A 24,173-nucleotide genomic window follows, 5' to 3' on the forward strand; every position below is an offset into this window, starting at 1 on the left:
TCCTACGATGCCATGTGGCAAGAGGGAGGAAAATGAGGGAAGGGACATGTGGCGCCCTCATAGGCCATCTGGAAAAATCAGAGCTCAGGATTTGCGCCACCTAGGCTTTGTTTGAATTTTGAATGGTTTGCTTTTTCTGAAGAAAGCCAGGAGTGACATGTGTCTCCCACTTTTCTGAGAAAAGTAGGGAGAAGACATGTGTCCTCTACTTTTTCTGAAGGAGTTAGAAGGAGACATGTGTCACCTGCTTTTTCTGAAAGAAGCAGAGAATGACACGTGGCAGAGGGGAGAGAAGGAGGGTCAAGCCATGTGGCGCCATTTCAGACAACATGGAAAAAGTAGAAGTTCAGGATCTGCGCCACCTATGAGGAGATTTGAATGTTTGAATTCTAGTTTTTCTGGAGAGAGCAGGAAATGACACATGGCATTTGCTTTTTCTGAGGAAATGAGAGCTTGACATGTGTCTCTGCAGGAGACACACTCCAAATGGCGCCACCTCAGAGGAGACAAGCCTACCTTTTCTGGAGGAATCTAGGAGTGACACATGTCTCCTACTTTTCTGAGAAAAGTAGGGAGAGACATGTGTCAGGTTACTTTTCTAGAAGGAGGGAGAGGTTGACATGTGTCCCCTGCAGGAGACACACTTCAAGTGGCGCCACCTCAGAGGAGACAAGCTCCACTTTTCTAAACAGGACAACCTATGACACTTGGCATCTCCTGGTGTTCTTTGAAATGACACATGGCGCAGGATGGATAGGGTGACACATGGCAGATAAATGGGATGACATGTGGCGGCTTCTTAGGGTATCCCCACACTGACACTTGACATGGAAATGGGAGGAGAGAGAAAAGACAAGTGGCACCAATCCAGGGGACAAGGCTCCTATATTTTTGGGTTTTTTCAAAATTCAAATTTTTCAAAAGAAAAGCTTGTGTGACACCACCTCAGTGTGGATCCCACATTGCTTCTTTATTGAAATAAGGATAAAACCACAACTTCTTTTTGGAATTTTCATAAAATCTGGACTAATGGGCAAAACAGGAATTTTGGAAAGAGTTGGCCCTTGTAGGGCGATTTTTGTAAAAGAAAGATATTTGAAATTGTCAAAAAGGGCAAAATCTGAGGTGAAGTGACTGAAATCCACATTAAAAACTATCCAGATCGTCTTCCTGAGAAAATATTTTGACATTCAGAGCCCTGGGGGTAAAAAGGGAAGAATTGATAATTTTGAAGACCCAGGGTTTTGGAGTCAATTTTGAAAAGAGTTAAAATTCTAATCTGGATTGAAAATTTTGAAATCAAGAGTTCTGGATCTCGAAATGACATGTTGTGCAGTGCAGTGATTTGAAATGCTCATGCAATGATATGCAATGTCATGTCTTATGCAATATAATCTTGAGCCAAGACTCAGAGATGTCTGTCTCCTGTCAGGAGTAAAATTTTGAACATTTGAGCTAAAAATAGAGAAATTTTGAAAGTTTCAGATGAAATTTAGACTTTTGCAAGGTCCGGGCTCAGAAAATGACCATTTTGTCCTCCGACGATTTCAGAGGTTGAATGATGATGTTTGGTGGAGATGTAGGGGAGGTGAGTGAAAATTTGGGGTGTATACAGATGCCCCTCTTTGCTACTAAGCCGGCTCATGGCCGAGCTTAGTGGCAAAGAAAAACACACCAAATTTGGGCTATATAAAAAAATGCCCCAGTTAGAAGGATCTGACTGAGTGTGAAGGAATTAGCCCGAGAAAGATGGTAGATGTGAAAGGGAGAATGAAGAGGAAAGATTTGCTCTATGAGAGCGAAGTTCAGGTTTATGCCCTTAACCTGGATGGGATAAAATACCTCGTAGGGAACAAAGCTCAGGTTTGAACCCTTGACCTGATTGGGGAATGAAATATCTCATTGAAATGAGATTCAGGTTTCGTAACCTTATCCTGATCGGGCGGAAAATGAAATACCTCTTTGGATGAGGCTCAGGTTTGTACCCTTATCCTGATCGGGCGGAAAATGAAATACCTCTTTGGATGAGGCTCAGGTTTGTACCCTTATCCTGATCGGGCGGAAAATGAAATACCTCTTTGGTTGAGGCTCAGGTTTATACCCTTAACCTGATTGGGCGGAAAATGAAATACCTCTTTGGATGAGGCTCAGGTTTGTACCCTTATCCTGATCGGGCGTTAAATGAAATACCTCTTTGGTTGAAGCTCAGGTTTATACCCTTAACCTGATTGGGCGGAAAATGAAATACCTCTTTGGATGAGGCTCAGGTTTGTACCCATAACCTGATTGGGTGGAAAATGAAATACCTCTTTGGATGAGGCTCAGGTTTGTACCCTTATCCTGATCGGGCGGAAAATGAAATACCTCTTTTGGATGAGGCTCAAGTTTATACCCTTAACCTGATTGGGCGGAAAATGAAATACCTCTTTTGGATGAGGCTCAGGTTTATACCCTTAACCTGATTGGGCGGAAAATGAAATACCTCTTTGGATGAGGCTCAGGTTTGTACCCTTATCCTGATCGGGCGGAAAATGAAATACCTCTTTGGATGAGGCTCAGGTTTGTACCCTTATCCTGATCGGGCGGAAAATGAAATACCTCTTTGGATGAGGCTCAGGTTTGTACCCTTATCCTGATCAGGCGGAAAATGAAATACCTCTTTGGATGAGGCTCAGGTTTGTACCCTTATCCTGATCGGGCGGAAAATGAAATACCTCTTTGGTTGAGGCTCAGGTTTATACCCTTAACCTGATTGGGTGGAAAATGAAATACCTCTTTAGATGAGGCTCAGGTTTGTACCCTTATTCTGATCGGGCATTAAATGAAATACCTCTTTGGTTGAAGCTCAGGTTTATACCCTTAACCTGATTGGGCGGAAAATGAAATACCTCTTTGGATGAGGCTCAGGTTTGTACCCTTAACCTGATTGGGCGGAAAATGAAATACCTCTTTGGATGAGGCTCAGGTTTGTACCCTTATCCTGATCGGGCGGAAAATGAAATACCTCTTTTGGATGAGGCTCAAGTTTATACCCTTAACCTGATTGGGCGGAAAATGAAATACCTCTTTTGGATGAGGCACAGGTTTATACCCTTAACCTGATTGGGCGGAAAATGAAATACCTCTTTGGATGAGGCTCAGGTTTGTACCCTTATCTTGATCGGACGGAAAATGAAATACCTCTTTGGATGAGGCTCAGGTTTGTACCCTTATCCTGATCGGGCGGAAAATGAAATACCTCTTTGGATGAGGCTCAGGTTTATACCCTTAACCTGATTGGGCGGAAAATGAAATACCTCTTTGGATGAGGCTCAGGTTTATACCCTTAACCTGATTGGGCGGAAAATGAAATGGAATCCTCGAAGGAAGAGACCATGATGGAACCTTCAGATTTTGCACAGTAAATCCGACAGGGGTTTTGCAAAAGGAAGGAAAATGGGGTCCCTAAAGCTTGAAAAGAGATTGGTTTTGGGCGTCTCATTGCTGAGACTAAAATCAGCTTTTGAAATTGCCTTTTGCGAGAAAATGATTGGTGGTTCGACCTCGAACCGAAATGGGACTGTCTATGGTGGGACAGTGGGGACACAGGGAAGTGTGCAATCTGAGAGTTCATGCTCTCAAAGAAGGGAAGGAATCAAGTCCTTAAGAGGGATTTAAAATTGGTGTCAGGATGTGTCAAAAACGGATATCAAGCTCTCACTTCACGACAGGATAGCTAGAAATTATTGTCAAAATATTAAGAATTTTGTTGTTGATTCAAAGTTTTTGAAAATGTTACACATGGCTGCAAAGATATTCTTTCTTTTCTACCCAAAGCATTACCTCCAAACAAGGTTCACTTCGTAGAATCGAGACTTGAAATCCAAATCGCTTGCAATTGACCTTCTTCAAGGAAGCTATCAATTTCCTTGATATGAACATGAAAGAGAACTTGATATTATGAAAGCAATTGATGAAAGAGTATTGATAATAGAACTTCACAAGATTTAAAGAGGATTCTTGATAGATCTGGCAGTTTGATATCCTGAGGGCTTCTCTCATGATAATCTTTCTGCACTCTTTTGGCTCTCTGGGTTTTGGCTGCATTCTCCTTCATTTTGGAGATGTTCTAACTTTTTCTCTCTTTCTTTTTCCTCTCTTTCTCTCTTTTGGGAAAAGGGTACGTCACAAACTCCTTCAACTTGGAGATGTTTCGATCCTCCTTTGATGATATTGGTTTATGGGTTATTTTGATGATATTGGCTCATTGGCTGGAAGATCTTTAGCTGAAATTAAATATCTTTTAGGGATTGTCGAGGGGTTCATCGCATCTGCCTTCATCTTGACAGTGCTTTGGACCTTCCTTGGAAGGATCCGTCACAAACTCCGTCATCTTGGAGATGTTTCGAATCTTCTTTGGCCCCGGGGGTCTACTCGCCTAATTCGCCTTCATCTTGACGACAGGTGAGAGATTCCTTTTGTGGATATTTAATTGCAGCTTAGGTGATTCTGAGGAGACAGGGTTAGGGTGAATTCTCTCGTTTCTAGCACTCAGGATATTTCCACTGCCTCGTCCTTACAAGAATAGCCTTTAAAGATGCGCCATTGACTGCGATCAATATCGATCATCTACGGCTTTTCGATAACATTGAATCTTCTTTTCTGGCCATATTGAGGATTTATCCTTCATCCTTTTGGTTGGCCAATAGAAAGAATTTGAGTTTTGAATCTCTTTTCGCAGAAGCTTCACTCTTTTGGAAGTGATGCTGAAGGTAAACTGAGATAGAGATTTGTGCAATAAATATTCTAAAATCAACAAATAATTTGATTGACAATTTGACAAAATTTTCTTGAAATCCCTAGTGAAAGTGAGTATTTGGAATCCGGCTCAACACATCCGTGACAAAAATTCTCCTCTCTTTTTCCCCAAAAAGAGAGACTCAGGCTTAGCCCTTACCTGAATGGGAATTGGGAAATACTCCTCTCTTCCCTGAAGAGGAGGTGTTTGCAAAACGAACTTTCGAAGAGAAATTGAGCTTTCGTCAAAGCTCCCTAATATTAGGCTTCTCTTATGGAAATGGGGCCGATAATAGTGAGGTATGAAAATTTGGTCATGAAAGGAACGAGTCCATCACACTCTCCCTGCAAAGAGGGTCTTTCATGACGAAAAATGGCCTAGTATGAAATTGGGGGGTCACAAGAAAAGCGAGTCTCCGTCGAGCCTCTCCCTTTGAAAGGGTTCCTCGTGTGAAATTGGAAATTGTTTTGCAAACGGTTCACAAAGACGCGAGTCCCTTCAAACTCTCCCTAAAAGGGGCTAAGTGAACAAATTGGATAGCATGCGAAAAGAACGAGCTCCCTCGAACTCTCCCTAAAAAGGGTCTTTTGCAAGAGACAATAATTGAAATTGGATATTGAGATTGATTGACCCGAAGGTCGAAACTGGAAATTGGAAAATTGGTTGCTGGAAATTGAATGACCCGAAGGTCACAAATTTGGATGACCTGGCGGTCGAAATTGAGAATTGATTTGACCAAAAAGGTCAAAATTGAGAATTGGTTGACCGAAAGGTCGAAATTGTGTGACCCGAAGGTCGAAATTGAGAATTGAGTGACCTAAAGGTCGAAATTGAGAAATGAAGGTCAAAGATTGGAAATTGATTGACCCGAAGGTCGAAAAATGGAAATTGGAAATTGAGGTTGAGAATTGGAAATTGGGTGACCCAGAGGTCAAAATTGGAGAATTGCCTGATTTGAAGATTTAAATTGGAATTTGGAGGTCAAAATGTCAAATTTGAGCAATCGACTGACCCTGAGGATCAAAATGACTTGTATCAATAAGGGAGAATGATGAGTTCGAGTCAGAGCTCGAATAAAATATAGAGATCACGAGTCGAAACCCGGATCAACAGAAGAAAATGAAGCGCTCGAGTCAAGGCTCGAGTAACTAAAGAGATCTCGAGTCGGAACCTGGATCAACAAAAGAAAATGAAGAGCTCGAGTCAGGGCTCGAGTAAGGTAATGAGATCACGAGTCGGAACCCGGATCAACAAAAGACAATGAAGAGCTCGCATCTGAGCTCAAAGTAAAGAGATCTCGAGTCGGAACCCGGATCAACAAAAGAAAAATGAAGTGCTCGAGTCAGGGCTCGAGTAAGGTAATAAGATCACGAGTCGGAACCCGGATCAACAAAAGACAATGGAGAGCTCGCATCTGAGCTCAAAGTAAAGAGATCTCGAGTCGGAACCCGGATCAACAAAAGAAAAATGAAGAGCTCGAGTCAGGGATCGAGTAAGGTAATGAGATCACGAGTCGGAACCCGGATCAACAAAAGAACATGATTTGAATAAAAAACCCGAGTCGGAACTCGGTTTTCTGAAAAATTGGGATTTTGAAAATGTGCCAGTTTGAGTACTGGATTTTGAAATAATACCAGTTCGAGCGCTGGGTTTTGGTTCAGTATTGGTGATGACCTTTCGATTTTGAATTATTTAGGAATCGTGATGGGACTGTTTGTTGAAATCCCAATACTGACCAGATGGTTGTTAACGTGGTTGAATGCAAATGAATGTGAATTGATGCTTATGAATGCACATGTGCATGAAATGAGGAATTTGTTTATCCTGCCTGCATATAGAACAAAATTTTAAAATGCCCCAGTGTAACTGGGAAAGAAAGTTGGATCATTATTTGGAAGGAAACAGGAAGGATTACAAGAGAAGGATAAATGTTTCAAGTATAAAACTTTTTCAAGTGTCGAGCATTAATAGGATCTGGCAATTCTACCCCATCGGCATTGATGAGCCGATATGAGTTGCGGGGTAGTGCTTCTTTGACAACATAGGGACCTTCCCAATTTGGCGACCATTTGCCGCCGGGACGATGCTTGAGATAAGTTGTGGATCGAAGTACTAAATCATTGACTTTGAATCTTCTTTCGATGATAGATTTCGCGTATTGCCTGGCTACTCTCTGGCGATAGGATTGAGCGTGCTCTGCTGCTTTTAGCCTTCTCTCGTCGAGTAAGTCTAGCTGCACTAGTCGCTGCTGCTGGTATTGATCAAGAGGTAATTGCAAAAGTGAAGCAAATTTTAGAGCGGGCTTCTGAACATGTAGCGGCAATACTACTTCTGTCCCATAGACCAGTTCTGATGGGGTAGCATTGGTTGGTGTACGAATAGTGGTCCGGTAGGCCCATAGTGCATCGTGGATCTTCTCATGCCAGTCACGGCCTGTTTCTACAGTTCGCTCCAAGATACGAATTAAAATCTTGTTGGTGACCTCTGCCTGACCATTCCCTTGAGGATAATATGGAGCGGAAAAATGGTGATAGATCTTGAATTTTGAGCAGAATGTCTTCATCTTTTCATTCTTGAAATGACTGCCGTTGTCTGACACAATGTCATGCGGGATGCCGAAACGGCAAAGGATGTTCTTGTGAATAAAAGAGACCACGTGTCGGCCTTCTACTGTGCGGAGACTGATGGCTTCTACCCACTTTGGTGAAGTATTCTGTTGCGGCAAGGAAATATTTGTGGCCATTTGAAGCTGAAGGAGTAATGGGACCTACGACATCGAAGGCCCACATGGAGAACGGCCATGGAGAAACAACAGACTGTAAATAAGTTGCCGGTGCATGGATGAAAGGTGCATGTATCTGACATTGTACACACTTCTTCACATAATGATAACAGTCTTGTTGCATAGTCTTCCAGTAGTAACTTGCTCTGATGATTTGCTTGACAAGGGTTTGGTAGCCGACGTGGCCGCCACAAATGCCTTCGTGTGCTTCTCGCACGACTTCTTTGGCTTCGTCTTTATCTAAACATCTGGAATACTCTGAACTGAATCCACGACGATAGAGGACATTGGCCAAAATGAAGTATCGAGTAGACATACGCTGGATTGCTCGTTGCTCTTTCTTTGAGAGTTCTGGAGGAAATTCGCCAGTTTCTATGAAAGTTTTGATGTTGTAATACCAAGGCTTCTTCTTTTGCTCAGCCTGGTTTACCTGTTCCGCTGGAATGAAAGCAGGTTGGTCAAGTCTGCCAATTTCAAAAGAGCGACAAGATTCTCCATTCTTGAATGCCATAATGGAGCCTAAACTGGCTAGGCTATCAGCCACTTGATTAAAATCTCTCTTGATGTGGAATAACTGAAATTCTTCGAACTTGCTGACGAGAGCTGAAACAATTTTCTGATAGGGAAATAACTTCTGATCTTTGACTTGCCATTCGGCTCGAACTTGATTGACAATGAGTCACCGTAGGCATGTACTCTCTTGACATTGAAGTCTAATAGAATCTTTAGACCTCGAATCAGGGCTTCGTATTCAGCCATATTGTGAGTGCATTGAAAGTCTAGCTTAAGAGAAAATGGAATCATCTCCTTTTCTAGAGTGATTAATAGGATTCCAATGCCTATTCCCGCCATATTCTTAGAACCATCGAAAAATAAATTCCAGACTGGAAATTGCTGGATATTGCAAATTTGCTCATCAGGGAAGTCATCTTCGACTTTCTCTTCTTCAGCCAGAGGAAAATCCACCAATTGATCTGCAATTGCTTGGCCTTTGATTGATTGCTGCGAGACATATTCTAAGTCATACTGCATCAGTAAGACTTGCCATTTTGCTATTCATCCGCTGAGGAAAGGTTGTTCTAAGATATACTTGAGGGGATTGAGTTTAGACAGGATTTTGACCTCTGATGCCAACAGGTAGTGTCTTAGCTTCTGACACATCCATACCAGAGCTAGGCAGGTCTTCTCTATTTGAGAGTATCTCTTCTCATAATCTATGAAAGTCTTACTCACGTAATAAATGGCGTGCTCTATCAGGCTGCCTTCTTTGTATTGTGCCAAGAATCCACCGCATGCGACTTGATTAACTGAGATGTATAATAAAAGAGGCTTTCCCAATTCTGGCGGCTTCAGGATGGGAGGATTAAGAAGATACTTCTTGATTCGATCGAACGATTGCTGACACTCTGGTCCCCATTCGAACTTGACTCCTTTTCTGAGTAAGTGGTTGAAGGGCTCACATCTTATCGCCAAATTGGAAATGAATCGCCAGATTGACTGCATACGTCCTTGAAGGCTACGTAGTTCTTTGAGATTCTTCGGGGGTGGCATATCAATGATAGCCTTGGCTTTGGCCGGGTCAACTTCAATTCCCTTTTTGCTGACCAGAAAACCCAACAGTTTGCCTGATTCGACTCCAAAGACACATTTTTGAGGGTTAAGCCTTAACTTGTAAAGAATGAGTCTCTTAAAGACTTGATCAAGGGCTTCGAGGTGATCTTCTCCCTCTTTAGATTTCATGAGGATATCATCAACATACGCATCCATGATTTTGCGCATCTGATCGTGAAAGATAACGGCCATTGCCCGTCGATATGTTGCTCCAGCATTCTTGAGCCCAAAAGGCATAACTGTATAGCAGAAAGTGCCCCAAGGCGTAGTAAAGGAAGTTTTAGATTGGTCGCGGGCGGCCAACTTAATCTGATTGTAGCCGGAATATCCATCCATGAAAGAGAACATAGCATGTCCTGCCGTGCTATCGACTAGAAGATCGATGCTTGAAAGTGGATAGTCATCCTTCGGAGTTGCCTTATTGAGGTCTCTGAAGTCTATGCAGATCCTTACTTTGCCACTTTTCTTTGGGACAACGACGATATTGGCTAGCCAATCTGGATAGTCAATAGGTCGGATAAATCCTGCTTTGAGTAGATCTTCAAGTCCTTCCTTGACTTGTTGTTCTATTCTTGGATCCATTTTTCTCAGCTTCTACTTAACTGGTTTAGCCTCCGGCTTCAAGACGAGTCGGTGCTCGACCAATTTGGGGTCTAAGCCTAGCATGTCTTCATATGTCCATGCAAACACTTCTTCATGCCGTTTGAGAAAATCTGTAAGCCTTTTCTTTTCTTCCGGACTCAGACTGGTTCCGATCTGGAGAATTTTGGGATCTTCCTCTGAACCGATATTGACACCTTCAGTTGGATCTTGTACTAGAGGAGATGGTTCATCTTGCTTCTAAATAGCGGCAAACTCTGGTAATTCCTGAAGAGACTGATCGTATTCTGCACAATCATCTGACTGCTTTGCAATCTTATCATTTCCGGTGCTTGCTTTGATTCTGTGAATTGTTGTCGACTTCTGAAAGGCCTTGGGATTGAGAACGAGCTTCTTGATTGTCCGAGAAGTCATTCTGAAATTTTGGAGAAGAAATCTGGTTTAGACAAATTGGCCTATAGTAAGGCAAGCAATCATTTAAAAAGAACTATGCATAAAATGGCATTGAATTATAAAATGATGAGACAGACAAAAAGGGAGTAGATGGCATCCAGATAGATAAAGAAACTTGGAATTTTATTGATTGAATTGATCAGCGACATTGGTAAAATGAGACATTTATTTGGAAAAGAATAGAAAGAAAATAACAAATGGTCTTCATTGTGCTCCTTTGACAAAAACAGTCTTCCTTGATGAGCTTCCTCCGGAGAACCCTAGTCCTGCTCTGTGGGGACGATGTTTCTGGATCATTGGCTCGATGCGGCCATCTTCGTTCTTGCCGAGTCCCTTGAAGGGTTGATAGCCATGCTTCAGGAGTAAATCTAATCCCTTTCTTGACTTCATGAATTGAGGAAACAAGGGATGATCCTTAATGGTGCTGTAGTCGATTCGACCTCCAACCTTGAAGAATTGAGGACCTTTTCATCGTGTCGTGGCTACTGTGTGCAGAGATGACTCTGATGGTGCCTGAAGTATTTCTCGATTCTCTCCGAGATTGATCTCTTCGCTTTCCCTGATGCTGGAAATATCTGCATTGAATGATAGCCGGGGAATCATGGGCTGCGGGAGCCTTTCTTCTGGGTCTTCTCCCAGTATTGTGGTAATCATTCCACCTTTTGACCACTTCACACATTGATGTAGGGTGGAAGGCACTGCATTAGCATTGTGAATCCATGTCCTTCCGAGCAGCAAGTTGTAGGTTGGTTGTACATTAACCACGTGAAAAAACACTGAATGCACTGAATAGTTGATGAACACCTCCAGGAATATCTTGCCCTTGGCCGTTTGACCATGATTGTCAAACCCATAGATAGTGATGGGATCCAGAATATATTCTTCATCCTTGATCCCTAATGCCTTTGCGGTCATTTCAGGGCAAATATTGAGGCTACTGCCTCCATCGACCAACACATGCGGTACTGTCATTCCTTTAACCCGAACGACAATGTAAAGAGCATTATTATGAAAGGAATGAGGCTTTGGAAGGTCCTCATCCGAAAAAGTGATTGGTGCATTGGTCATGGCAGAGTTCACAATCTGTGCCATGTCTTCTGGAGTGGTACTGGGCTTAACTTTGATTTTCCTGAGTAAATCATCCAGTACTTGTCGGTGCTTGCTAGAATTCTTGGCCAAGTCAAGGATGGAGACATTGGATAAAGCGGTCAGAGGCTTCTGACTTGAATTCTCCAGCCTGGGTCTAACGATTTGCTTGAAGAAGTCAGGGGTTCCTTTTGATTTGGGAACTGACTTCACAGGTGCTTCCGAAACTTTCATTTTACCGAATGCCGAAATTAAGTCCATCTTCTTAGAATCTGGAGCTGCTTGTCGTAGCACCGTCACCTGATGCTGAACTTGGAGATCTTGCGCAGAACATGGCTTGATATGTTCATGCGGTAGAAATGGCTGTGCCGATACTACAGCTGTGGTGTGCGAAGGGAAGGGGTGATTGAGAATGTCCATTTTCTCTTCTTCTTCTCCTTCTACCAATAGATTCTTTTCAATGAGATCTTGCACGATGTTTTTGAGAACAAAGCAGTTCTCGGTGTTGTGTCCCACTGTCCTGTGGAACTTGCAGAACTGATCTTTCCATTTCCCCATGGGCACAGGGGGATCGGCCAATCTGGGCAATTTGACCATCTCTTTTGATAGCATGTCCTCGAGTGATTGGTCAAGAGGAGTAAATTTTCTATCGTAACTCCATCCTTCATGTTTGGTCTTCTCACGCAGTTTCGACCCTTGATCCTGCTGAGGAGGCTTGCTGTACTGAGGAGCAGGCTTTGCTTTCTGATCCTTGTTGTTCGAACTGCCTGTGCTGTAGCAGTAATCTTTCTTCTGCCCTTTATATCGATTTTGGCCTTTGTTGTTGTTGCTGGCAGAATAAGTGAAGTGAGCTTTCTTCTTCTACTCACCATGGGAGTTGTTCTTGGAAAAGGTGAAGCCTTCATAGACTCCATTTTCCACACTCAGCTCAAGCCATTCGGCTCGTTCAGTCAGCTCAATGAAGGTCCTGGACGGCGCTGTGGAGATTAATCCTCTTAACGGCTGTGAGAAATTGTTGAGGATTAAGGACAATGCATGCCTTTCCGAGATAGGATCTCTCATCTTATTACAGGCTGATCTCCATCTGTGAATGAAGTCCCGTGCTTTTTCATTCTTATTCTGCCTTAAATTGCAGAGATGACTTAGTGTAGGCAGCGCTTCTGTGTTGAACAAGAAGCGTTCAATAAAGAGATTCACAACTTTGTCAAACTCCTTGAGCTCGATGGGGTTGATATGCTCAGCATACCACTTAGCTGCAACTCCTTCCAAGCTGCGGGGGAAGCATAAAAACAATGCTCGGTTATCCCTCTTAAACCGAGAGCATTCAGCAAAGAAAGTGGCGAGGTGCGCTTTTGGGTCGCCAGAACCATCGAATTTGATGAATTTTCGGGGGAGATTCTCCAGATCATCATCCCCTTCTAAGCCGTCATAAAAGTCCTCACTGGTGAAGACTTTCTTGCCCTTGTCGCGGGCTTGCAGATCTTTGACAACTCGGGCCATTTCTTTAAACTGCGCTTGCAAAGGCTCTTCTTTATCTCTGCTCTTTGATCTGCGGCTTTTACTTTGGCCACGCTTCTGAAATGCCGGAGGCACCTCATATTCTTCATCTGTGTTTTCAGTTGAATCTGATTCATCTGAAATCTCTTCTGGCTGGATCTGCTTCTTGGGAGCCTTCTTACTCCTACGACCGTGGAACTTTTCTCTGAATGGATTCCTTTCTGAGCTGGTCCCGGGCTGCTCATTCATCATCTTATTCATCATTTTTCTGAACATGGCATACATTTGAGGGTCTATGCCGTCATCTTCTTGCTGTTGCTCTTGACTCTTCTCGGATCGAGGGGAACCCATTTCTTCTTCCGAGGCTGACGAGTACTGGGATGCCGTGGTTCTTTTGCCTGATCTTGTCTCAACCATCAAATGGTATGAATGCTCTCTGCAGGGCAAAGACCTGATTAGATTATGAAGGAATTAGCTTTTTGAAGAAATATTTGCTGAAAATATGGTAGACAATTTGGAAAAGATATCCCATTACTAGGGACTGAGTCGTCGTGGGAATCACGACAATTGCGTTGCCATTCCTTCTGCAAAAGAAATAAACAACGAAAATATGCCTTGTTACCTAGGCGAGGTCGTCAAACCACAATAGAAGGAAAGAGAATTTTATTAAAATGAGAAGAATAAGATTTTATTGATCTTGACAAAGAGGTGGGGGACAAACAATTTTTCACCATTCACGATAGTCGGCAGACACTCTAGGACCTGGAAAGATTTTAAGAGAGACAAAGGAATCCCAGCCGTAGCGGGCAGAATGATATGCCCCGGACCATTGTGCGGAAGTGAGGTTGAACTCTGCCATAGCTCCTGATAACAGTCGGGCTTCGACATACTACTGCCTCTGGGAGAACTGCCGAACACATCTCTCTGGTTGGTAGTAAGTGCAGAAGAATGGTCCTAGCAACTTGAACCGCTTGCCATAAGCGTAGGTATATCTGGGAGGAGATATTTGCCGATCAAAATAGTCCCAAACAACGTCATACTCTTGAATGTTGTTGATCATAGACCGGTATTGCGCCACCGGAAGGAGTTCTGGACCATTGTATCTGAAAGAGCTTACTCGGGCTGGAACATGCTGGAAAAACCAGGACTGAAGTGCGTAGATGCATCCTTCAACTAAAATGGACTCTCCAAGTGAGAATCGGGTCAAACCACGATATAAGAAGGCGAGCGCTGCCATGGCTATGGAGAAGCGATTTGTTTGCCGACTTCCCCATCTTCTCATAAGTTGGATTATCCTGATGTCCATGTAGTTTTGTCCATCTGGGAAGAGGGATAATCCTACAGTGCATAGAACCATTGCATTCTGAATCCTTTCTTTAGCTGTCCTTGATAGCGAACTGACTTCCATGAAGGTCCCGTATTGGCGGTACAACTCAAGTAGGTCGACATATTTATTTCCTTCCAACTGGATCAGGGGCCAAGATCGGCGGCCTGTCATATGAGCCAAGGAGTCTCGGGGGTCTAAACCCTTGACATTGATAAGGAATTGATGCTCTAATGGGTCTCCTGGTTGACCGGCTGGTTCTGGTAACCCCATGATTTCTGAAAATTCATCCATTAAAACGGTCATCTCTCCCCATGGGAACCAGAAGGTACACGTCCGAGGATTCCATCGCTCTGCCATTGCATGGATCAGGTTGCCATTGATGGTTTGTTTTCCGACTGCTGATGCCAGCTCCAATGCGCACTCGCTCAAATGGTCCGGGAACATTCGGGAAAAGCTCTTTAGCCAGGAATAATACCACCGGGGGATGAAAGTTCTGGTGCTAAGGGCTCGATGTTCAGGACGACCTTGTCGCACCTCGAAGGAGATGTGACCTTCAGGAAAGATAGGATCGACGTGACTGGATGTCATCGAACTGAAAACAGAGAAAGACTCAGAATGAGACTTAGGAAAATGTGAGAAATTTTGAAAAATTTTGCAGGCAGGATAAAAATGCAACTAGAAATTCGAGATCCAGTAGAAAGGTAGAATGTAAAATCGCCTGGAGTTTTGGAAGAAATGGGATATTTGGAAGAATCATCCAGGGTTTGAGAAAAAGATCTTGTGGAAAATAAAGATATTTTGAAAAAGACCTAATGAGAAAAAAAAACATTGGGAAATATAAAGAATGGAGAAAATCATACATACAATCACATCCTGCACAAACATTTATGCACATTCAGCACTCCCTAAAAGGCTGACTCTAGATGCATCCATTTGAAAACAGCTGTAGGACCTTAATCCTAACTCTAGGTTCAGATCATCTTTGTCCAATCCAGTTACGCCGATATACCCGAATCGAAATCCGAGGTACGTGGCATAGAATTTCAACTCCGGTTCTAAGGTAAGGTTTTCCAACATCCTTGAGCGCCTACCGATATACTTCGGACTGTGGCCCGCGGTACGTGGTAGGGGGGTGTTAACCCAAATAGTTGACCCAGTTGTGGGGCTCTGTCCCGAACTATGGTTCTGGAAGAGAGCCCAGCAACGTGAAGACCGGGTAATGATAGGTAATTGAGGTTTTGAAAAAATGATCACATGCAAGAAATAGAGGGCTCTAAATCCTAGAGAGATAGACTTTTGAAAATCTTTGAAGAAGCATACATTGTTTGCATTCAGATCCTAAATTGAGGAGAGTTGTATTTAGACCTAAGTCTATGTGAGCATGAAAATTTCTCCTCAATCTGGTCCTACCAAACCATGACTAAGCTATATGCAGTCAATGTCAGCTAGGTCAGAATCTAGGCTCTTAGGCTCACATGATATTGAAAGTAAAGAGCTGACATTTAGTGAACATAATTTTGATAATTAAACTAAGTCAAGCATAATTTAGGTCAGACAAGGACAGGTCCCATCACGGTCGCCAAACCTGTGATCGTCGCGAAATTTTTCCCCGTCTTCCCTTCCTTGCGGAAGAGAGAAAGAGGAAACGCTTCCGCGCTTCAAACTTGACCGGATTTTGGAAATTATTTTGAAATACTCGCTTCCGTTTTGAAAATTGCGGGAAAATCCATGGGATGGGGCTCGACCTGTCGGTACGAGGTTCGACCGTTCCTGCCGCCTTTAACAGGGGTAATCGAACCAAGGACCAAAACTATGCTTGACTTAGTTAAATCATCAAAATCGTGTTCTATCCTAGATGCACAAAGAATTCAGGCATGTGCTATGGGATTTTGGGAAATGCAAGTTGGAAAACATGACGTATGCTTAGAAAACATTTGGAGTTGGAAAGAATCTCCCAGGAAAAGGGTCAATTTCTCAGGAAACTCAGATAAAAAGGGTTTTTGAAAACATGAGAAAGCTTATAAAGATGTGAGAAAATCAGGAATAGTTGAAAATCTTGGGAAAATGGAAGTGATTCTTGAAAAAAAGGTGAACCTTTGAAAAGAGAAATACTTCTTAGGAAAACTTGGACTTTGAGAGTTTTCTTAGGAAAATAATGGAAAATTTATAGGAAAACTCATTGGGGAAGGAAATTCAACACTTGGGAAATTGAAATCCTAGGAATTTTTACCCTTGAAATACTTGGAAATCGATTTTGATCTTGGAGAAAGATTGGAAAACTCTTTTGAATCTCTTAAGAAAATATCATTTTCCAGGGAAAACTGTGGAAAAACTTGTCTTTGGAAAACCGATTTTGAAAAATCCTTAGAGTTTCTTGAGAAATCGATTTCTTGAGAATGAAGTTTTCTTGAGAAAATCATGGGAAAACCAATGGTTTCATGATGCAAATGATATGAACGAATGAATGCACTTTGAAAGATTTTCTAAGAAACTTGTTGGAAAAATGTGTATTAAGTCAAAGTAAATCCTTCACATATTCTGACTGTGGCCATGAATATGTTCAGAGTTTATTTGATTTAATGCACATGATTTTGAAAACTTTGGAAATATGATGTGCATTTTCAAGATAGCCTAAGAGTGTAGGCTCAATGTGACTAGTAGAAAGATGATGGATCTGGGTCTCGTCCATATTCCGACTAGGGCCGTAAATATGGATCCCACCGAGTCCATCAACTCCCTAAGAGTTGGTGCACGTGCCATTCGTGAACATCCATAGTGCTTTTGAAATAAGATGTATGCATCACATAAGTAGGATATTTGCATAAATTCAAACTATATGATATGCATCCTAGTCTAAGCAGGAAATTAACTCTCTTATTCCAAAATTTACATTATTACATCACTAAATAAAGGAAGTAAAAGAAATTTGCAGACTTCAGCTCCTTCTTTTGATTGTTCCTGCCAAACTTGAAATAGGGTTAGCTCAACTATGTGGGTTTTTCCAAGATTTTCCAATAATATTATGAAATTATTGGATTTAATTGGATATAAACCCTATTCTCATGCTTCCTTGATATTTGAAATGATGTAAATGCAAGAAATTCAGTAGAAAATAGTTTGAAATCCGGAATGGTGGTCAAAATGACCAAAATACCCCTAATTATAAAGTTATACCTTTAAAATCAAGGTTTTTTAAAGGAAAACTTGGTAAAATTGAGATTTTGAAGTTCAAATTGAATCAAATGATGATGAAATGCAGTATGACATGCTGCTAAACACATTAGGACTGTAAAATAAGAATTTGGCATTTTGCAATTTATCCAAAATAACGAATTTCGCTTGTTTTTCACTTGGATCCGGGTCCTGCGGGACCCTGTTTTGGTATTATGGCTAATCCGAACCTCAAATGGATTCCAAATTGCACCAAATTCGGTATGAAGCATCTAATTACTCTGATAAACAACCTAAAATGCTAAAAATCACGAAATGATATGATTTAAATGCTAAAATTCAAAGAAAGTCCTAAAATGGTGGATTTTGCCTATGGATCCGAACCAAATGCAATACCTAATATGATAATGCAAGATTTACACCATGGAAACTTCTGATATTTTGCAGACTGCTAAAAGACCCGAAATGGAACATTTTGGTTTTTACAGCCTCGGGATTTGAGCCATGGTGAGTTCGGCAACAGGGATTTAGTTCTGATAGAGGTAAAAATCATCCTAATCTGATGTAAAATGCCAAAAAAATATAAACAGCCATGGAAATTTATGAAATTAATCAGAAATACGCACGACACCTACATGAACAACTTTTATGTTTGTGACTTCGGCATTTGATCAACGGAAACACATATAAAAATATAACTATTCCTGCCTAAACTAACAGAACAGACAAATGTAGCAAAACAGGGGACTGACAAAAAAAATCCGAAGCAGATATCAACACTGTTCTAAAAATCACAGGCTTTCAGATGCAAACAGAGTACATCTCGGACACAACTTTCACTTTTTACAGTTTTGGATTTGGAGCAACACACAAAGAGAAACCCTAGCCTCAAGTCGATCCAAGATCTCAGAGGCCCAAATTAGGCTCTGACACGTGTCCCGAACTCTCGGATTTTTGTCAGACATTAAAAAAAATCAAAAACATCTGAGAAAATCATATTAAAAACTAGACATTCTCCCAGGTTCAGAACATCTTTCAGATCGAAAATCGGATCTCCCATGAGGGATATCTCGATTTTACAAGTCGGCAAATGATTTTCAAAACGCATCCTGGGTAACAAAACCCGACTTGCCATTTTGAATGTTTACCGCAGTAAACAAATTCAAATGCCTCCGAATTTTTGGCAAAAATTCAGAGACACCTAAGGGCGCATTTCATGATTTTTTGGGGATTTTTAATAAAAAATAAATGCATGAAATGACGTGTGGACTGACTGGCAAAAACAGAGACCTACTGAAAATGAGCAGAGTTGAAATAAATGCTAAACTAATCCTAATTAATTCATGAAATGTGCTAAATGAATGAAATAAAATGCAAATTAAACCTAGCTAACTACATGAATGTTAAAAATCATCAAGGAAGCATAATTAAACATTTTATATATGTCATTTTATGAGAATAGCTCAATCCATCTGTGAACACCCCAATTTTTTCAAAATTTTGTAAAAATGACCATTTTGCCCCTAATCCCGTTTTCTGAGAAAATCAAGTCATTTCTTCAGATTCTCTGAATTAAAATTCATATTGATATATTCAAAATCAACTCCGGATCCGAATCCAGCACTTTAAATCCATATTTCCTCCAAATCCGGATCAAAACCCATTTCTGAAGAAATTTTCTCAAAATAGATTTTTAAAATTCTCAGAAAAATTCCTTTTTGTAAATATTTTCGCAAAAACAAAAAAAAAAATAGTTTTTAACCCTTGATTTCTCGTAAAACTTTAGGATTTTATTCTAAAAATACAAAAAATAGAAAAATAACATGAAAAAGCAAAAATTTGGAAAAATTATAAGAAAAACAAATGATTTCAAGCTTTGCAAAGTTGTCTTTTGCTAAAAACCTCATTTGAAAAACCATTTTACAAAAAATTTCTTAAAAGGAGTCTTCTTTTTGGAAAGAGAGAAAATCCACAACAAACTCCTCCCGCGCTTCCCTCTTCTTCTCTCATCACCGTCCGATCTGAAACAGCCTGCCCATTCTTCACCTTTCATCTGCAACAGTTTTCACTCTCGAACCATCCTTTTCCCTTTAAGAGGAGACCCCCCATCTGATGATCGAGGATCCATCCCGAGGCATTGCGTACAACAATCCATCACTTCCCCTTTTGCTCCCCTCTTCCGGAGTCCCTACGACCAAAGGGAAGCCACCAGACTCTCTGGTTCCCCTTAAAGGAGAATCGACCTCCTCCTTCTTTCAGAAACCCCTGCAAACGAAGAGTCGGATTGACTCTCTACTTCAGAATTCCAGCAACCCCGCTGGAAGTTCCCCTTCAACATCCATCTTTGCGAACCAGGCTCACATTGAAGGAAGCCTATCAAGCCCCGGCAGTAATCGACTTCTGAATATCCCTCATTCTGTGCATATTGATCTGGTCTTTTCTCCAACCGACGGAAGAAAGTGCATCTCGCTACAGGAATTTCCGGTAACCAGGTAAGAACTCCTTTCATTTCCTATTGTAATTTCGAGTTCTTCACTTCGGGCCCCCTTTTATTGACATTATTCTCTTTAAACAAAGCATACCTGTGACCCTGATGTTGCTTATAGTAAGATCGGGTCACATATCGTGCGATAATGAATGGAATTTACAAATTCCAACATTTGTTTTCTTGTTTTCCGTCGTATTTTGTTATTCCGGTCTATAGGTGGTTTTACTTCTGATTTCCTTTCCATATATTGGCTCCCTACTTGTTTCGGGATTTTTGTTTTGTTATGATTGACTTGTATTTTCGGCTCTTTGTTTTGCTTTTCTAGTAATTGTGATTATCCGCTGGCATATGATTTCTTGCTTTGATAATGCATGATTCATTGTTTTTATTCCTTATCGTATTTCTGTTTAAACACCATCTCCACTTAAATTTCCACATTCTGTCGACATCTCTTGATTTTTTTTTTGGAGTCTGCATTATTAGCATATGACCATCGTCCCTAGGTTTCTACTAGGGCATTCCATCATCCGATCGTGATTACTTGTTATGTCTTTGGGTTTAGCAAGTGGATCTAGTACATCATCTGTTTACCTGGTCGTTTATTCGTTGGATCATATACCAGGTGTTTTGATCTCATCGTTTGCAATCTGTTTCTCCTGTCATTCAGTATCCGTGTGTCTTGCTGAAGGTTTTACATCCCCTGCTTTAGGGTCCAAGCTATATGAAAGTAACCAACAGTTCTAATAATCAACAAGTTTGTGAAAAAGAAAGTCTGTGTATCGAATTTCCCACGAATTCTGACTAGAAGCATGGGCATATCCCCTATAGCTACAGTCTTTATAAATTAGTTTCATGTCCCTGTTGTTGAATTCATGATATCAACCTCTTGTTCATCTGACCTTATGTATCATGTTCATCATATCTTTTTTTTTTTTTTTTTTGCTTTTACCCCTTTTACAGCTAATTTTCTGTCTCATTGTAATGATTGGTTTGTATTCTTACCTCTACCAATTTTCGATACCTTGTTTTCCTCTTTTTGATCTTGATTATCTGTATGCGTCCCGATGACCCATGTACAAAAAAAATAAAGGGGGTCGGTGGTGTTCTGCTCACTACTATCTTCAGTTTGCTGGACTTTCAATATTTATCATTTTGTTTCCATGACAAGAGGTAACTTGCCTAAAATGGTGTTATCAGCATTTTATTGATCTGTTAGAAGTCCCATAGCTTGTGTACCAAACATTACACAAACCTCTACCTGTGTTTCTTGCTTCCATCGCATTCCCCTTTCTATTCCCAGTTTCAAATGCACAAATTTCACCCTTCATGCACCACCTTGGATATGCATGTCATATTATCCATATGTCTCTGGTTTATTCATTATTTATAGTAATATTTCGTTCATCATGGCATAGCATACTGTTGAGTCATCATAATTATATGGCATTTTGTGTTTATGTCGGTCGCTTACATATAGTACCCCTCCATTTTCACTATCTCCTGTTGCTCCAAATGATAAAATCAATACTACTGAAGAAAAGGTTCCTACTGAAGTCATTGAGTTTATGGATTTCAGTTCAACAGAACTAAGGCATATGGGGGAAGAAGGTAACATTCCCAAATTTGATGCCCTAAAGTAAAACTGATTTGTAAATATACTGATCTACTGATGTGATGGTCTATTGTCACTAGGATCCACGTACTGGCCAGAACCAATGCTTTTGTTGTTGTCAAGGAAAGTTCATCAAATTATCAAGTTGCGATAGATCAATATAAGAAGCCAAATGGTGGTGCAAGGTTGTTTGTTTAAAATTAATTCACAGTCGTAGTAATGGCTGTTGTTGACACTTGTACCGATACCTTCCCACAGCACATCACTGAAAGGTCCCCTTTTATAATATATAGCTTGCACACCATTTTCTCGCTGCCTGCACTAATTCCCTACTGCACATATACAACAACTGTTCATTTTTTTTATTTATTGTTTTATTACATTTCATAATACTTGCCTCCATTCCATTTCCTGTAATGCATTTTATCATTAGTCTTCATATCACTACACCACTCACTTCACTGCATTTTGCACTACATCCCACAACATGGTCTCAACATAGTACCTGTGTTGCCTATTCTCTGTGCTCCCTAAACTCGCCCCTGTGGCAATTGTACAGCTGCTATATCCCTTATTTCAGGTCACCTGTAACATTACACAGTATTGTCACATCCTTCTTAATTGTAAGTTTCAGCAGTCATTTGTGTATAATTGTGTTATAAGCATCATTATCATGTAAAAAACTGAGAGGTTTGGGTCCTTCCAGACCTGCTTTTGGGTATTCTGCATACATCATTGTGTGTTTTGCCATGGTTTGAGAGTCCCTAGAGGAGCTATTGGCTATCCTGGGGACAGATTATGTAACGAGGGAATTTGCAGAAGCTATGTCCAGGAATATTATCAGTAACCAATTTTCTTTTGAGTCACTTTGCTGGGATCGATTTTGCAGCAAATCGAATCATTACAAAATCAATTCTTTATTAAAATAGTCCATCATTTGGCGGTTGCTGAGAGGGAAATCCTTTGATTTACAATGTTGAAACCTTCTTGCTTGGTTAAAAGGGTACCTGGAAATGCTAAAATCACCCTGATCCAGAAGGTGCTCTGTACTGATAAAAGCCAATTGGTCATATTATGTATCATCAGCTTGAGTAAGCAGTTTCAAGAATCGGCTTGGTAATCAATTTACTGTTATGACTTACAACTTATATGTTTATTCTGGTGACTGTATAGCATCTCTATTAGCCCCTATAATATACTTCACCCCATTGCACCTATGTATTGCTACTTTTATGCCATAATTTGCTTGTCCTTGATGCTTTATTACCCTATAACTGTTTGCCTGTCACTATCCATCTTCACAACCTATCCCTTTAGAATTTTTTTTATTTTCACCAACACTTGCTTCACTGCATACTTTATTTTTGTTGTATATTCTACAACCATCCACATTTCAGCACATTTGCTTCGGTCCTTCACCATATCATCCCATCTCACAGGTTATTGTATATACCTTACATATATATATATATATGTACACATCCATATATACATATATATATATATATATATATATATATATATATATATATATATATATATATATATATATGTCTATGCATATATGAGCATACATATGTATATATTTGTATATATAAGTATGTATATAAGTATATACATCATCTTCTATCTTTTCATCATAAAGGTTTTGACCTATGAGAAATTTCTCTTGACATTAACATCCTTTTGACATATGTAACTCTCTTCCATTCTTCATATTAACCAAGTTTTTTTTTTTTAGGAAATATATGGAAGACATCATTACTTGGGGTTGTAAATTTGATTCTACATGTTGTAATAGCTAGATTTGAATGAGAATTTACATTCCTTGCTTTAGGTAGAATGAATGAGCATCATAGAATACCATGAATTGTTTATTCCATGCATTTTTTGTTCTTCATTTCTCAAATTCTCACAATGGTGAAACACGAATGGCACGTGCACCATTTCATAAAAGGTAAGTTAATTCTAAGTTGATGATTTACACCAACGGCCATAGTCGGGGTGTAAACAAGACTTAGTATTCTTATCTTTTATGAAATAATACTGGATCTACACTGGATCCTTTTTCAAAAATCATCATATTCTTCAAATATTTTACCTTTTATCTGAGTTTAACTTAGAATTAATTCAATATATATACCAATGGCCATAGTCAGGGTATATTGAGGGTTAATTCTATTCTAAACTCTATAAAAGCACAAAATGTGTTTCATTCTTCACTAGAATTTAAATATAGATTATTATATAATACATTCAATGACCATAGTCAAGGATGTATTATATTTTCAATCTTATTTTAATTCATTTAAAGAATGAAATAGCTTTTCAAAGTCTAAATTCAAAATTCTTCAAAATCATTCATCATTTAGGATAGAACTGCATCATATTTTCAAAATTCCTTTTTCAAAAATTCCAAGTGATGTAAACATCTTCCTCAATCTATCTTCAATTCTTATAAAATCCAATTCATCCTTTCATTTTCAAAATTCAATTTTATTTTCGATCTCAAAGTTTAATTTAACTTTGAGATTCCAAAGTCATTTTTATTCAAATTCAAATCGGATTTCAAAGTTCAATTTGACTTTGAAATTCCAAATTCATTTTATATTCAAAACTCTAATCAAAACTCAAAGTTCAATTTTAACTTTGAGACTCTCGATTCATCTTCTAAATTCCAAATTCAGAAATTCAAGGTTTAATTTGACTTTGAAATTCATCTGTATATTCAAGTTCTAAATTTCATTTTTTAAGTTCAAATTAAACTTA

The sequence above is a fragment of the Nuphar pumila genome, chromosome 14 (assembly GCF_984573655.1).
Source record: "Nuphar pumila chromosome 14, dmNupPumi1.hap1.1, whole genome shotgun sequence".
Lineage (NCBI taxonomy): Eukaryota > Viridiplantae > Streptophyta > Magnoliopsida > Nymphaeales > Nymphaeaceae > Nuphar > Nuphar pumila.